Raw genomic sequence first — 17,464 nt, 5'->3', positions numbered from 1 at the left:
CTGCACAAGAAGCAAAAAGACACAATAAGGGGCGAGCATGCTTTCACACCAAAACAAAAACATGAAAACTCACACACACACACACGCATGTACAAATCGAAGCACATGAATCATGCATAGTACTTTTTCAAGTACAGCCCATTGTGGGGCTTATCAAGAGGATTACCTTCGTAGTCAACTAGCTCATACGCCCCTTTTTGCAACACTCTCTTTACAATGTAAGGGCCTAGCCACATGGGCTCGAGTTTGCCTGCCCCCAGCTTGTCATTTGCTTGGTCGTATAGCAGGACTAGATCTCCCTCAACAAAGGAACGAGGCTGAATGGTATGGTCAAAATGAGTTTTGACCCTCCTCGTTTGAGCTTCAATGGCTAGAGAGGCTAAGCGACGAGTCTCGTCTAACCGTTCTAGATAAAGAAGCCGTTCCTCTACTGGAGTAGTGTTGGGAAGCAACTCGATGGCTATTTTCAATGAAGGAATTTCACATTCTATAGGAAGGGTAGCCTCCAGTCCGTAAACTAGTTGGAATGGAGTGAAACCGGTGGCATCCTTCACAGAGGTTCGGTAGGCCCACAAGGCGGGAAACAACATCAGGTGCCAATTAGACTTATGCATGTCAACAGTACATTGAAGCATCGTAACCAAAATCTTGTTAACGACTTCAACCTGGCTGTTAGACTGAGGATAGTATGGGGTTGAACTATCGTGCCGTAAGCCTAGTTGGGTTGTTAGCTCAGTCATCATGTGATTACGGAAATGTTTTCTGTGATCTGTGACGATGGCCTGTGGAACTCCGAACCGCGTGATAACATGATTGAACAAAAACTGTGCCACTGTATGATCGTCTTCATTTAATGTGGGCATCGCCTCGGCCCATTTTGTAAAGTAATCGACGGCAACGATAATAAACCCATGCCCCGGCCGAGCGAGGCTTACAGGTTGTATAATCAATGCCCCATTTTGCAAAAGGGCCTACGGTCACTACAGGGTGCAGCGGGGTCGGTGGCGCACACATCTTCCGCTGGTATATCTGGCATGCATGACATGAGCAGACAGCAAGAATGCAATCCTTGAAAATGGATGGCTAGAAATAACCAGCACGAAGGATTTTTTGAGCTATGGAATATCCGGACATGTGGCCACCACAGGTGCCAGAGTGGCAGTCATTCAGGACTCTCTCAGCTTCCTCGAGGGTAAGACATCAGCAGAGAATGGAGTCAACGCTGATACGGTACAGGGTGTCCCCTATGATACGATAGGGTTGAGATTGATGGTGGATCCGCCGCCGAGCATCTTTGGATAGAGCGGGGCGGAAAGAGGACGTTTGTAAATAAATGATAATATCCACATACCAGGGATCGAGGGTGCTGATCAGAAAAAGAGTTTCGTCCGGGATATGATCTTCTGAAAGAGAGGGTGCAGAAGGAGACGGCAAAGAACAGAGTAACTCAGCGAAGACTAGGGACTTCTTAGACTTGGTAGCAGTAGATTCCAAGTCAAACTCTTGGAGGATTACGATCCATTTTGAGTATTTGCCCCCCAACAACTGACGTGACAAAATGTACGTCATAGGGTTGCAGTCAGAAATCACGGTCGTGGTGCGCAACAGGATATAATGCCGGAAATGTTGGACGACACAAACAGCGGCCAATGCCAACTTCTCGACATAAGCGTATCGAGTTTCCGTATCCAAGAGGTTGCGGCTGAGATAATATATGACATGTTCATTGCCATCATCATCGTCTTGCACGAGAACCATGCCGATAGTGGTATCGGCGGCAGCCAGATACAGAGTATAATCACGGTGGTATTTCGGAGGTCACAATAATGGAGCAGAGACAAGGAGGCCCTTGAGTCGCTCGAAAGACTCCTGAGTGATAGCATCCCAATGGAAGGGTGTGTCTCGCTTCAATAAATGTGTGAAACCCTTAGCCACCTCGGCATAGTTCGGAATGAATCGTCTTAAGAAATTCGCTTTACCCTGCAAACTCTGCAACTGCTGCAAAGAAGCAGGGGGAGGAAGGTTCAAAATAGCTTCGACTTTGAGGGGGTCGAGATGGATGCCCTCTCGGGAGACGATAAACCCGAGTAGTCGGCCTGATTCAACACAGAAGACACATTTATGAGGATTGAGCCTGATACGGTAGTGTCGACAACGGAGAAAAATTTCGCGAAGATGGGAAGGATGGTCCTGACGCTTGACTGAATGAGCTGGAAGATCATCCAGGTACGGCTGTACAATGTGACGAATGTCGTGAAAGGCATAAGACATTGCACGTTGGAAGGTAGCACCGGCATTCTTTAAACCAAAAGGGAGCTTCTTATAGGCAAAAGTGCCCCAAGGACAGATAAAAGCCGTCTTATGTTGATCAGCGGGCGCAATATTGATCTGGTTATATCCAGAAAAACCGTCCATAAACGAGTAGATTTCACTTCCTGCACATTCATCAATAAGCTGATCGATGAAAGGTGTGGGGAAGTTATCCTTAGGACAGGCGCGATTAATGTCACGATAATCAACACAGACTCGAATAGTACCTTGCTTTTTGTTCACAGGGACTATATTAGAAACCCAATCCGTGAGTGGAATGGGGTAAATGAAACCAGCCTTGAGAAGCTTTTCGACTTCTGCTTTAATGGCTGCAGCCTTTCGGGGGTGCACGGGGCGTAGGCGTTGACGAACAGGCTTAGCACCTGGATACGTAGGTATCTCGTGCACCACTATGTTAGGGTCGATTCCGGGCATCTCTTCGTAGGACCAAGCGAAGACATCACGAAATTCGCGAAATAAATTGGTGTAAAGTTGAACTTCCTCTAGAGTGAAAGTAACTCCAATATGAATATGCTCGACAATCCCTGGTTGCACAGAGATGTCGATGGGTAAATGAAGCTCATACTTAGAGAAATATGATGCAAGTGGTTTCAGGTCATGTCACTTCTCACAGGTCCCGGAATGAGTCCTCCAGTGTGTGGGTGAGGAATAATAGGGACGGTGACAAACGGTGACAAATTGTTGTGTAACACATGCATGACAACCTTTCTCAAAAAGAAGAAAAAATAAAAAATAAAAATTCTAGCAACCTCTATGGACTCTCTCTTTAACAACATTGATGTCCACTGGGCTAGCCATGATGGTAGCAGATGTTAGCATTAATGCGCTTGTTGTATCAATATCAATAGGAATCTCATGGTTGTTGTAGTGCTTTGTAGAGAATCATCATAGCAACATGCCTATTCGAGGAGCCATAAAATGATGACTATGGTGGTTGGGATTCCCATTATTTAGAAGATATTGTTCCTTAAGAGATCAACTCAGATACTCTTCAATATAGTGTATTTGATTAGTGCTCAGAAAGAGCTTTCCAATGGTATGTGGAAGTCCAGAAATGGATATCGGGATCAAATGTTATTAATAGTCGAAGTGAGGACCTTGAAGTCCTTAGAAGAAAGCCGAATTTCTGAACCAGGGAAGCATGCCGAATATCAAAACCCTGAATTTGAAAACCTCAGAACCAGGGAAGTAGGCTGAATATTAGAACTCTAAATTTTGGAACTTCAAAATATCAGAGAGTTTATTTAAAAGAAACCCAAGATGGCATGGAACTAGGGAAGCAGATCGAATTTCAGAATCTCAAAACTTTTGAACTTTTGAAGCTTGTAACTTCTTATCTCAGGACATGGAAAGGATGGAATATTAGAACCTTAGAGGTTCAAAAATTTGGAACTTTGAAATTTCAGAATTTCGTAACTTACTATTAATGAATCCTTTTTAAAGGTGTTGAGCGTTGTGGAGAGCATGGATTTATAAAGGAAGTTGTTCGCAAAACCAAAGGATCTCTCCTTCAAAAAGACACATGGCAAAAGTTGATTGGACCTTAGCAATTGACGGTGGAAGATGGGGTTGATGACTCCACATGGGGTTGATGACACGAGCATGATATCACCCTGAAAGTATATTTCGTAGGTCAGATATTTTTTAACTCATATCTAATTGAAATTTGAGAAAGCTCTGATACAAGGAGCTTTTGATGTTTTTGGCACTTGGTTGTGGAGCCCAAAGAACCAAGGGCATAGAACAAGAACACGAGGAGATATGTCGCCAAAAAGATCCTAAAGGGATTAGTACCTAAGCGTTATGGAGACATGACGTGGCTATTTTGGAGGTGGAATATTTCATAACTCCTCCCTAATTGAAATTTGAGAAAGCTCCCATATATAGGGAGCTTTCGATGTTGTTGGAACTCAGTTGTGGAGCCAAAAGAACCAAGGTCATAGACAAAAAACACAAGGAGATAGGCCCCTAGCAGGATCTTGAAGGACCTAGCACCTAAGTACTATGTCACTGATCACAACACCTAGTCCTATGGTGGAGAAACAGTAAGAGGTGAAGTAAAAGGGGCTAAAGGCTAAGCTTGGAGTTTTAGGATCTCATAATATCTTGGAAAATAACACCTTTATAATGTTACGATATGTGGTGCTACAAAATTTCAACACATAGGTGTATGAAGGATAAATGAGATGGCAGCTAAGAGTAAATGCGCACAGAAGAGTTGGTCACTAGAATAAATATCGACAGTCAGTATCGTTGAGTCGGGGGCTACGAGGGTCATGATTGCACAAATTATTTAACGGAGTCTGTTATACAACAAAATGACCCCCTCATCAACTCAGAGGGGAAAGGCATGACAGCTGAAGGAAAGACCAAGATCACAAGCCTTGTTTCCATACTAATGTTGGCTAAACATTGACAACATGCTTTATAAAGCTTATCTGTAAGCTTAAGGGAGTGTTAGTGACCCTACTAACTCTAGTTGTTAGCTTAGGAACAATTTTAGTGGGTCCTAATGAGCATATAGAGGTCAATGGAGTGAATTGACTCATGAATATCTCTATATTCGCTCCTAAATCTACTCAAAAAAGCAAGGAAACGTCTCAAGTTCGACCTATTTGTGGGATTTCTAATCCTAATGAAGGAGGCAAATGGGAAAGAGCTAAAAAGCATGGCAACATCATTGCTTTTACCTTAAGAGACTCATGGAGGAACTTGGTAACCCTAACTCAATTTCTACATAAGAAAAGCTAGGGCTATGGTGATGGAGGCCAGATCATTTGAAAGGATATCTTACCTGATTGTCGAGCATATTCTCAAATCTAAGCATAAGAAGTTGGTAAGAAGGGACAGAGAGAGAGAGAAGCTGGATGGGTAAGGGAAGGTTGATGCAACAGATTGTTGTAATCACTCTTCTGACATTAATATAGAACCGCATTTGTACTATCTACTCTGTGGTGTTGGTACTATCATTCATTTACTTGTTTCTCCAATACCTTTTAGCATGAGTAGCTTAGTTATGTGTAACTGGATGTCTTTTATGTATTCATGTATTAGTTATCAGGGTTGTATGCTGTGATTATGCTTGTCTCTTCTATGTGCAGCACTTGATTTGGAGCCAGCTCAGGGGACTTCCACCTAGCTGCATTAGGCTCTCCAACAATTCTACATGGAGGCTTGAGGTAATCAATTTGTTTTGCTTTGATAGTTGGTTATTGTTTATGGACATGGATGTAACTTTGTGACAGCTGTAGATAATCTTACAGTCTGCCAAAGGTCCCAGGAAGACCTTTGAGGGTATCTCCATTCTCCATACACCGTGCATTTTATCCTATAGTAGAATTGGCGACTCCGCTGGGGACTATACATTTAGTTCTCAGTTCACCTGGATAATTCTCAGTTTCTTCCTCCTTCTAGACCTCCCCATACTTCTGCATTCCTTTTCTGGCCCATCAAGACCTTGCTACATTCTTCCCTCATATTTTCAGCCCTGGATCTGATCCCAAAGCTCTATTTTGAACCCTTTTCCCACACTAAAACAGGTTATCAGAGCAAATAGAGCTTTATAAAGCTCTGTGTCTGCACAAACAATGCGTTAGTGGACCAAGTAACTCTCTGTCGCCTCTGCTACAAAGTGCTAGTCACCCAAATTTTAACATGCAGTAGTGTCTGCAAACTCAAGGGGATGGGAAACCTTCTCATGGACTAAAAAAGGATTTGCATATGTACTTTGTTAGCAAGATTTGTGTCCTAAAATAAAAATTTTTAGGAAATAAGTTTTTTTTCTTTCTTAAAAATTTTTATAAAAGAAAAATCAACATTTTTTTATTCATTCTTCTGCTTAGCTAGTTGCTTTATTTTGGTTTCAAATAGTTGTTAGAAAGCATTGGAAAGATTTTTGTTGGTTTTGCATGTATATTAATGTCTAGGATGCATGGAACAAATATGAATGTATGAAAGACTCTCACTCATAGTATACAAATTATTTCATCAAATTGAATATTTTCAAGCATTGTATTTTGCATGATCTTTTAGTCAAAGTCCCACCACACATCATACATCAACACCCCTACTGAAGACACTAAAAAAGTACACACAAAATTTACCTAAAATCAATCAGTAACTCTTTATAGAGAAAACAAACATTAGTTCAGGCTAGGATCTTGGGATAGGCAGTGTGAGTAAACTGCCCAAGGTCAGAAACCAAAACTAGTGTCATTAAAAGAGTGAAATTTCCTTCTACACTCATACGACTGGGACCACTCCAGTCAAAGTGGAGCTAAATATGAGACAACATCAGACTGTAAGTGAAGGTAGCCCACCTCTGCTTGCAACTCTTTTGGGTATTCTACGTAATAGGGATCCCTTCGAGGATTTTGGAGCTGAGTCGGAGACTCAAGTATCCTACCCACACAGTGTACTGTCTATGACTATGTCCCCCCCGGTAGTGTCTGTGATCTGACGTATCCTTAGTGGCCATACTTTTATGGACTTACACAAGGTGACTGGGGTGGGCTGCCCTGGTACCTAACACAAACAGACCTACTCTATCTTCATTTTTTGGGAGGGTGCTCGTCTTCACGAGAGTACTTGGCCCCTCAATCTAAGGTCCGGGTGAAACTCTAGAGTAATTGTAATTGTACCTTTGGCCAGCCCTCTCTGTTATTCATTGTGATACTGGGTTTCATCTCCAACGATCGGTGCTTATCAGACAGGGTCATTTCCTTCCGTTTGTTGATTCTTACACTTAGTGTATTTTTTATTATTATTTTTTATTTTTTAGGCACCCAAGTGTTATCATTGAGACTAACAAATATCATGATAAAATTTATTGATAAAAATTAACGGTCACCGTGGCTACATCCAGCCGTCGTCGTCAATCTAAACGATTGTTAGGATTTCCTCCACTCATTGTGGAAGATCCGCCGAGCTCTAGTGAACTAGATTCCCCATCTTCGGGAAATCAGTCTCCAAGATCTCGTACAGAATCTGTTTGGAAAACCGACGATTCAAGTTTACCGTAGGATTTATTCACTGCAGGATATTTTCCTCCCTACAACCCCCCGATCACGAATCCGTTGGACCCATTCCTAGTTTGCGTGGCACCCGTACCCCCTGTGTCTTTAGTTGGAACATTTCCATCCATCCCGTCGACGACTAATGGGTCGTGGAACTTTGTGGACACTTTTGGTCCCCCACCACTTCCCCAGTCGACAGTCACCACCACACCGTTGATGGTGAACCTTGCTATATCATTTTTCCCTAGTACAAACACTCACATGACACCCTCTATGAGTGGATCCCAACCTATGCTGGGCTCCACCCCCTTAGTGTCAAACTCTATACCTTCAACAAGTGCTACATACATCACTCCTTATAACGCTCAATATAACACAGTTAGCATCGGTCCCTTTAACCAACAATATGGTTGGCATCCATTGTATAGTTCTAACCCCCAAATTCAAGTATCTGGGGGCACTCCTAATATGCATATGCCAGTAGGGAATGTAACAGTTCCCCCTCCATTTTGAGGCATGCATGGTTAGTCATTGATTGACATGAGCACTCCTTACGTCAGTCAAGGACATATGGTTAGTTCTGTGGTGGGCAGGAATCCTCAAGGAGGTCCCAACCAATCCATGGGGGCACCCTACTCAAAACCTCAAATGAGTCAAGGGGGCACTACTTATCCTGGGGGCAATGTTGTACCCCGGCATCACAATCCCCATGGAAATCCACATTACAATGCCATACCCCAAGGAAACTACTATACCACGCAACCTATGTACAATATTGGGACTCAAACAATGGGAGGACCGCAAGGATCCTCAAGTCATACGTCATCACCTTGGTTTGAGTCGGGGGCATTGCACACTCTACCTTTTCTAGCAACGTTGGATATCCCAGACTTGTACAAACTTACAAATGACCCCATCTATCATAACTTACTCTGGCTGCCAATCCTGCATAAAAAATCAACAGACATCCCCAAGTTCGAAGGGAATCAAGGGGAGGATCCGATACCCATAACACCACCTATCATCTTTGGTGTATTTCTAACTCCATGGTGGATGATAGTATCTGGTTACGTCTTTTTCCCTGCACCCTTACTGGAAACACAGAAAAGTGGTACATTGAGTTACCACGCGCGTCAGTAAATACCTTTGACGCTCTAGCAATGGAATTCTTAAAGCACTTCCAGCTACCCATCCGCTATGAGACTGGGACGGAACTCCTCACTTCATTACGTTAGGATACCACCACCGACATCTCTGATCATATACATGAATGGAGACATAGGCGGAGGTTAGTCAAAGCTCCCCTCCTAGACTATATCTCAGTTGACTAGTTCTGCAAGTCCCTACTCCCCCAAATTGCTAAAGATGTCGCCTTCGGTGGTGCTGTCACAGAAGACCAATACATACGTCATGACCAACACTTCAATCTGATATATTCACAGTATGAAACTCTTTACAACGTAATCCCCAATGCCCCTCGCAACTCCAATGCTCCCGCTACTCAGCACTCCAGAGCACACGCAGATGGGATTATCGGCGCAACCTGTGGGGCTGTTGTAAAACAACTCAGCGGTCACATTGCCTAGATGTCAGTGGACCCCTCTACCAAATCGACTGCTCTTCCTACCACCGTGATAAACTTTGTACAGTATACACAAAAACCCAGTGGTAAGAACAAGAATAATAAGAAAAATACTGCTCCTTCTGAGGAGCAGTCAAAAAAGCAAAAAAAACCAAAGCATAAGGCTGTTGTGCGCTCCTGACAATGGAAAGGATAAACCCGCCCGATTCCCTTGCAAAATCTATGTGCAAGACCACATGACATATCTATTGTTGGGTTGTGTTATATTCTTTCCACGACTAACCTACGTAGTGAACCGGGGGATTAGAATGAGCCGATTGCGCAGCAGGGGAGTCACAAGGGGGGCGGAAACCCCCCCTATCTAGGGGGTTTGAGGGGGGCAGGTAGCCCCCCTCTACGGGGTTTGGGGCAGCGCCTCGGGAAATTTTTTTTGGACCCTATATTAGGTTGGGTGAACCTACCTATGGTTTTTTGGTCCATGGTTTTGGACGCAATGGTTTTTAGTCCATGGTATTGGATGCTTCGACACGTATAAATATGTATTGTAACATTGAAAGGAGTATAATGAAAAATCAAGCTGGTAGTCCCGGTTTTGGGATCCAGGGGAAAATCTCTATGTATATGTGTTTTATGTGTTATGCTCTCGCATTGTTTATTTTTCTGTGATTTAGAATTTGTATGCAGGTAATTTTTGTACGAGGTTAAAACCTACATTTGGTATCGGAGTTGTTTTGGCTTCAAGAGGACGCCTTTGTTGCTGAGTGGTTTCGCTCGGGCCTGTGGTAGAACCTGTTCAGTGGGAGATCTGCGGGATCAATTCTGGTGGTGAAAGAAGATGGTGAGCAGCGGAAAGATAGAGGTCGAGAAGTTCAATGGTCAGAGTTTTGAGTTGTGGAAACTCAAGATGGAGGATCTGTTGGTGGATAAAGATCAGTGGATCGCGGTAGATCTAGGTACTAAACCAACAGGAGTGACCGATGAAGAATGGAAGAAGTTGGATCGGAAGGCAAAGAGCACAATATGATTGTGTGTCTCAGATTTAGTATTGCTGAATGTATCAGAGGAAGCTACGGCGAAGGCTTTGTGGGACAAGTTAGGGACTTTGTACCAATCTAAGTCTCTGGTGAATAAACTATTCCTGCGGAAAAAGTTGTATAACCTGAGGATGAAAGATGGAGACTCAGTGATAGAGCATCTGAACGCATTTAATACTGTTGTAAGTCAGTTAGCGTCTGTTGATATTAAAATTTCAGATGAAGATAAGTGCATCAGTTTGTTGTGTTCTCTACCAGATTCGTGGGATAGTCTGGTTATTGCAATAGGTAGCAATGCAACTGCTTTGCAGTTTGATGAAATAGTCTCAGCCTTGTTGACGGAGGGGATGAGACGGAAAAATATGGAGAGCCAGAATGGTGATGCCTTGTCTGTACGAGGACGGTCCCAGAATAGAAACAAAAATAAGTCATCGAGTGGGAGATCTAAATCTAGAGGGAGATCTAAATCTCCAGGAAAACCTGTAAAGGTGGTGTGTTGGAAATGCGGAAAGGAAGGGCACTTCAAAAGGGACTGTAAACATAAAGCTCTTGATAAAGGAAATGGATCTAATGATGCTCCTTCTGCAGAGGCGAAAACCACCTCAGATGAAGGTGGGGATGTGTACCTGGCTTCTTCAAGTACACATGTAGATCATGAGGCATGGTTGATTGACTCAGGTGCATCCTTTCACTTCAATCACCATAGAGAGTGGTTCTGCGAGTATCAGAAATACAATGGTGGTGATGTCTTCTTAGGAGATGATAGGAAGGCTAGAATCATTGGTCGCGGAAAAGTAAAGTTGAAGTTGCAAGGTGGAAGGGTTAGAACGCTTTCGGGTGTTCTGCATATTCCTGCATTGTCCAGAAATCTGATTTCTGTAAGCAAGTTGGATGATGTAGGTGTAAAAACAGTGTTCGAGAAGGATACCTGCAAGATGGTTCGGGGAGCACTGGTATTGATGCGGGGAGTTCGGACTGGAACTCTGTACAAGCTGCAAGGTAGCACTACTGTTGATGGGTGCAACAGTTCTGTGGTTCCTGAAAGTGGAGCTGAAAATCTAATGGTCTCTGGAGAGAAGACCATGTTGTGGCATCAAAGGCTTGGACATATTAGAGAGAAGGGCCTTTGAATACTTCATGGTAAAGGTATGGTAGAAGGTATGAGTAATAGCTCTCTGGATTTTGATTCCTGTGAAAATTATGTATATGGGAAGCAGAATCGAGTGAGTTTCCCCTTTGGTGCTAAGAGGGCGAAACAGATATTAGAGCTTGTGCACAGTGATGTGTTTGGACCTGTGAAAGTTCCATCACTCGGTAAGTCTGTGTACTATGTATCATTTATAGATGACTTCTCAAGGAATACATGGATATATTTCCTTAAGAAGAAATCTGAAGTCTTTGACAGGTTTAAAGAATTTAAGGCTCTGATGGAAAATCAGACAAGAAGAAGATAAAGGTGCTGAGGACAGATAATGGTGGAGAGTTTTGTAGTAAGGAATTTGAAGAATTCTGTAAGAAGTGTGGTATAGCACAGTAGAAGACTACTCCATATACACCTCAGCAAAATGGAGTCACAGAAAGAATGAACAAGACGTTGATGGAAAGGGCAAGAAGCATGCTTAGTGGTGTCGGGTTAGGACAGGAATTTTGGGCAGAGGTGGTGGATACTGCATGTTACTTGGTCAACATGTCACCTTCATCAGCGTTGGAGGATAAGACTCCACAAGAAGTATGGACTCGTAAGAAACCCTCTCTTTCAAATCTGAGGGTATTTGGATGTGATGCATATGTACATGTTCCAAAGGAGAAACGAACCAAGTTGGATAGTAAATCTGAAAAGTGCATCTTTATTGGGTATAAGGATGGTTTAAAGGGTTATAAGCTTTGGAACCCAGTCACACAGAAGGTTGTGTACAACCGAGATGTGGTGTTCAGAGAGGTAAAAGATGTTATTAAACATGAAGTCCAACCAAAGGAACCTGAGAAGATAGAGTTTGAGCTAAAGGAGGAAGAATCAGACTCTGCAGAAGAGGAGGAATCAGAAGATGAAGAGCCACAAACTCTGGCTCTGAGAAGATCAATTCAAGAAAGAAGGCAGCCAGAAAGGTATAGTCCATCTGCTTTCTGTTCAAATTTTGCTTTGTCTGTTACTGATGATGATCCCAAAACTATGAAGGAAGCAGTAGATTCAGAGGATGGAAAACTCTGGAAAGAGGCCATGGTTGATGAAATGGCATCTTTTCACAAAAATGAGGCTTGGGATCTAGTGGAGTTGCCAGCTGGAAGGAAACCCATTGGCAGCAAGTGGGTGTTCAAAAAGAAGACAAATGCAAAAGGGAAGGTGGAGAAATACAAAGCTCGGTTGGTAGCAAAAGGTTATTCCCAGGTGTCGGGAATTGATTTTGGTGATATTTTTTCTCCTGTTGCTAAGGTAGCTTCTATTAGGTTACTTTTATCTGTTGCTGCTGCTTTTGATTTTGAGGTAGAACAGATGGATGTGAAGACAACATTTCTTCATGGGGATTTGGAAGAGGAAATCTACATGAAGCAACCTGAAGGCTTTGCGGTGAAGGGTAAGAAAGAACTGGTATGCAAGTTAAAGAAGTCTCTGTATGGGTTAAAACAGTCACCAAGGATGTGGGATCAGAAATTTGATACATTTATACGGGGACTTGGCTTCACAAGAAGCAAAGCAGATCACTGTGTGTATTTTAAATTAATTGGTGACCATGTTATTTATCCGGTCTTGTATGTGGATGATATGTTGCTGGTTGGAAATGACAAAGAAATTATCTAGGATTTGAAGACCCAATTGTCCTCCAAATTCGACATGAAAGATCTTGGTGCTGCAAACTATATTTTGGGCATGGAAATTAAAAGAGATCGGACAAAGAGGAAGCTCTAGTTAAACCAGAGGAAGTATGTCGAGACAATACTACAGAGGTTTAATATGCAAGAGAGTAAACCGGTGAAGGTTCCTATTCCTGTAAGTGTAAGGTTATCTGCTAAACAATGTCCCAAGACACAAGAACGGAAGAGGACATGTCCTGTGTTCCATATGTGAGTGCAGTCGGTAGCCTGATGTATGCAATGGTCTGTACTAGACCAGACATTTCACATGCAGTGGGAGTATTGAGCAGGTTTATGTCAAAACCAGGGAAGGAGCACTGGACAGCAGTGAAGCGGGTTTTCAGGTATTTGCATGGCACTAGTGATTATGGTTTGTGCTACCAAGGAAGACCAGGATTGGAAAAAGTGTTGGATATTTGTGGCTTTGTTGATGCAGACTGGGCTGGAGATCTGGATCAGATAAGATCTACAAGTGGGTATGTGTTTAACCTATTTGGAGGTGTAGTCAGTTGGATGAGTAAGAAACAATCTGTAGTGGCACTATCAACTACAGAGGCAGAATACATGGCAGCCACTCATGCAAGCAAGGAAGCAGTTTGGTTGCAGAGATTGTGTTCAAGTATGGGGTTAGTACAGGGAGCTATAAGAATAGACTGTGACAGCCAAAGTGCAATTTTCTTGGCAAAGAACCCTAATTATCATTCAAAGACAAAGCACATTGATGTTCAGTATCACTTTGTGAGGGATATGATAGAAGACAAAAAGGTGTTGCTGGTAAAGGTGGACACTTTGAAGAATACTGCAGATGTATTGAAAAAATATGTGAGCTCTGAGAAGTTCTCTTGGTGTAGAGAAACAATGGGCATTTCAGGGCTAGAAAAATGACTAAGCTCTCTTGTGGCCCTTGTGGAATGAAAACAACAAGTGGGAGATTGTTGGGTTGTGTTATATTCTTTCCACGACTAACCTACGTAGTGAACCAGGGGGTTAGAGGGGGGGAGGATCCCGTTGCACCGATTGTGCAGCGGGGGGGTCACAGGGGGGGCGGCAGCCCCCCCTGTCCGGGGGGTTTGAGGGGGGTAGGTAGCCCCCCTCTACAGGGTCCGGGGCAGTGCCCCGGAAAAATTTTGTTTGGACCCTATATTAGGTTGGGTGAACCTACCTATGGTTTTTCGGTCCATGGTATTGGTATGTATTGTAACATTGAAAAGGAATATAATGAAAAATCAAGCTGCTAGTCCAGGTTTTGGGATCCAGGGGAAAATCTCTATGTATATGTGTTTTATGTGTTATGCTCTCGCATTGTTTATTTTTTTGTGATTTAGAATTCGTATGCAGGTAATTTCTGTACGGGGTTAAAACCTACATCTGTGTCCGCGTCTTCAGGAATGCACAAATTTCATTTCTAGAAAGGATACTGGTAGGACCCCCGTTGTCCTGAATAATCCTTTCCCTGCTCAGCAGTAGCAACACCTTATTTCAAACCAACCCCAACCCCCACAAGGGGGCAATGGTGGTTTGCAACATCCTTCAGCTCGTGAAGGACCCTCTACCATTTACACCTTTTAAATGGTAGATGCCAAATCTTATGGAGCTCCTATCACTCATGCAGAGGAACCTTCCTCAATTCAAAACCCACCACCGCCTAATGATTTTCATATTGAAAGGCCTGTTGCTAACCTTGTGATTCACCCCCCTAAAGGGGAACTTCGATGCACAATGCACAATACATCTGCACGTGCCGCCCAAAACTACAACATTATAGAAGACTTGGTGCAAGTGCCATTGGCTATGTCGATGCTTGGTTATTGGTGCAATCGACCCACAGGATTCCATGCTTTCAATTTTCGACATGGAAAAGTGTAAACCTCCCCTTTCTCACCCACTTGAATTCCAGGTGCAAATCTTTTCAAAAGGTAAAGGTATACATAGAACTGTCATCGACGGAGGTGCTTATATCTGTGTCTTGTCGGCTTCATGTTGGCTCACTTTGGGTTCTCCAACCCTATCCCCACTATTGAATTCCCTTAAAGATTTCGACGACCACACATTCATCCCAAAAGGTTACCTTGAACTACCCCATCACTCTGAGTGGGAAAATGGTAACAGTGGATATTGAAGTCATGGATCATAAAATCGACTATAATCTACTTTTGGGCCACAATTGGACTTATTCCATGAAAGCCATTGTGTCTTCGGCCTTTCATATCATCCTATTTCCCTTAGATGGAAAGATAGTCACAATGGACCAGTTGTCCTTTTGCACCCCAGATTACTCCCCGTTACCTAGCAGCTCTGTACCCTTAGTGAGTGGTGTACCAGACTCTTACATCAGTATCGGTACTAGTCTATTGAAGGGCTCTTCCCTGATGGGTTATTTCCCTCTTCCGCTGCCTGCAGTTCCATAGATGGTCTCTATGGTTTCATCCATTCCTCATGCACCGAATGATCCTTGGATCCTCATGGCCCCTTCAGACATTGACACTTACGAAGAAAAAATGTTGCTGTCACCAGCTAACTTTTCCTACCAGGCCATTCAATCTACATCCAAGTCTCCAGTCACTTGGGTCACGGCCAACAACATCACTGACCCTCCCATAACATCTCCTTCTTTTGATCCCTTCAATCAAGTCCTACCTATGGACGAAGCTATTAGAGAGATCATGAGTTTAGAAGAGCGACCTTGGGAGGACTCGCACCATCGTGTTTCGATATCTGATTTGGACATCATGCCTCTTCAAATCATGTCATCTGACACACCTGAAATCATTTCCTCACCATATACGACTATCCAAACAATGGACTCGAAGGGAAACATGGTAAATCTGTCAAACACATTGCTCATTGATATTTTAGTTAAGACAGGCATCATGGAAAACATACAGATTGGAGCCAATCGCAATCTTGAGGAAATTGCGAGCTTAACCTACCCTTTTAAGGACTTCCGTGATCTTTTCCCTTGGTCTTATGAGGAAATGCATGGCATAGGCCCTTCTATTGTCAAGCATGAGATCAAGAAGTGGCGAGCATTCTTTTTATGGTATTTTTCTTTCTCGTTAATCCGAAAAAACCTTGAGTCTCCTTCTTCGGGCCCATTAAACTACCATGAAGAAGATCGAGCATTCTTTTTATGGTATTTTTCTTGCTCGTTAATCCGAAAAAGCTCGAGTCTCCTTCTTTGGGCTCGTTAAACTACTACAAAGAAGATATGAGCGCTTTCTTTTATGGGATATTTTCTCGCTCTCAAAAACTGAAAAATCTTCGAGTTTATCATTGTTGGGCTCGTTAAACACATACAACGATGGTCCAAGAAAATCTTTTCCACTCTTTTTATAGCTCATTAAATTGAAAAAGATAATTAAATAATTCTTTTTAGGTTCTTTTTTCTCGCTCATAAAATTGAAAAAATCTCGAGTTTTTTCTTTAGGCTCATTAAACATTTGTAAAGATGACCCAAGCATTCTTTTAGGTACTTTTCTTGCTCGTTAAACTGAAAAATCCAAAGATTTTGTCACCAAGCTCGTTAAAACATCTACCGTAGCAACAAGAGCGCTTTCTTTTTTGGGACCATTTCTCACTCTTAAATCGAAAAATCCTCGCGTTTTTCCCCTTCTTCGGGCTCTTTAAATCTATGAAGAAGGAATGAGTAGTTATTTTACCTCTTTTTCCTCACTCGATAAACTGAAAAAAAAGATACCTTGAGTTTTCTTCATTTGACTCGTTAAAATTTGATGAAGGTATTAAGTTTATTGTCGTGCAACTCATTAAAAATTCATGACGAAAAATGAGTTTAGTCCATCTCCTTATACTCGTAACAAAATGAGGTCAACATCTATTGAACATAGGTTTCTCTTTATCTGGATTCAATAGATTAACTCACGGAAAAGTAACCGATATGGTTATACTATTAACCTTTTGTCGCACCCGGTTAACAACTATGACAAAGGGACCACCCTGGTGTTGGGCATGGGATACCCCACAACATGTTTTTTGGGCTCGAAGCCCAAGTTTTGGTCAATTGTATTGTAAGACTCCGTGAATTGCGGGCACAGAGCGCAAAGTCTAGGATGAGTCATAGGGCTATCCGCCCTAGAATATTTTAATTTAATGTAAAGTTGTGTCAGCCTACCCATGGTCCGCAGACCATGGGAATTTATAAATAGAATTATGCTCTAAGTGTAAAGGGACGTACTGATAGATAGAATAGCAAAGGCATGGTTCAAGGTTAGAGTTGGATCTGAAGTGTACTGGGTCATAGTAGTAGGAAGAGGCTTTGCAGCTGAGTGCACAGAGGCCTAGAAGAGTCCGCAGCTGAGTGCGCAGGGTAGAGTCAGGTTTGTACTTGGGATTGAAAGTTAATAAAGAGAATTTTACTCTGTGCACCTATTCTTGAATCGGTATTTTAATGTTATGCATTAATTTTACTCTGTTTATTTACTGTGCACAATTGATAAATACCTGTATGAATGCTTATTATGAAAATAATCTAAGTAATAAATTAATAGAGCCTAATTAAGGAAGACTTGGGTAAATAACACAGGTTGCACTGCGGCTAGAATAGTGTTAAGATGGTACCGTAGGGCGCGGGGTACCCACTGGTGGTAGAGGGAAAAGTTCCCCTATGGCTTTTTGGGTTGAAACCCTAGCAGACT

Source organism: Pinus tabuliformis, chromosome 9, assembly GCF_031772625.1.
Source record: "Pinus tabuliformis cultivar Carrire ecotype Pingquan chromosome 9, CPIR1, whole genome shotgun sequence".
In the NCBI taxonomy this organism is placed as follows: Eukaryota; Viridiplantae; Streptophyta; class Pinopsida; order Pinales; family Pinaceae; genus Pinus; species Pinus tabuliformis.
This window is presented reverse-complemented; position numbering follows the sequence as displayed.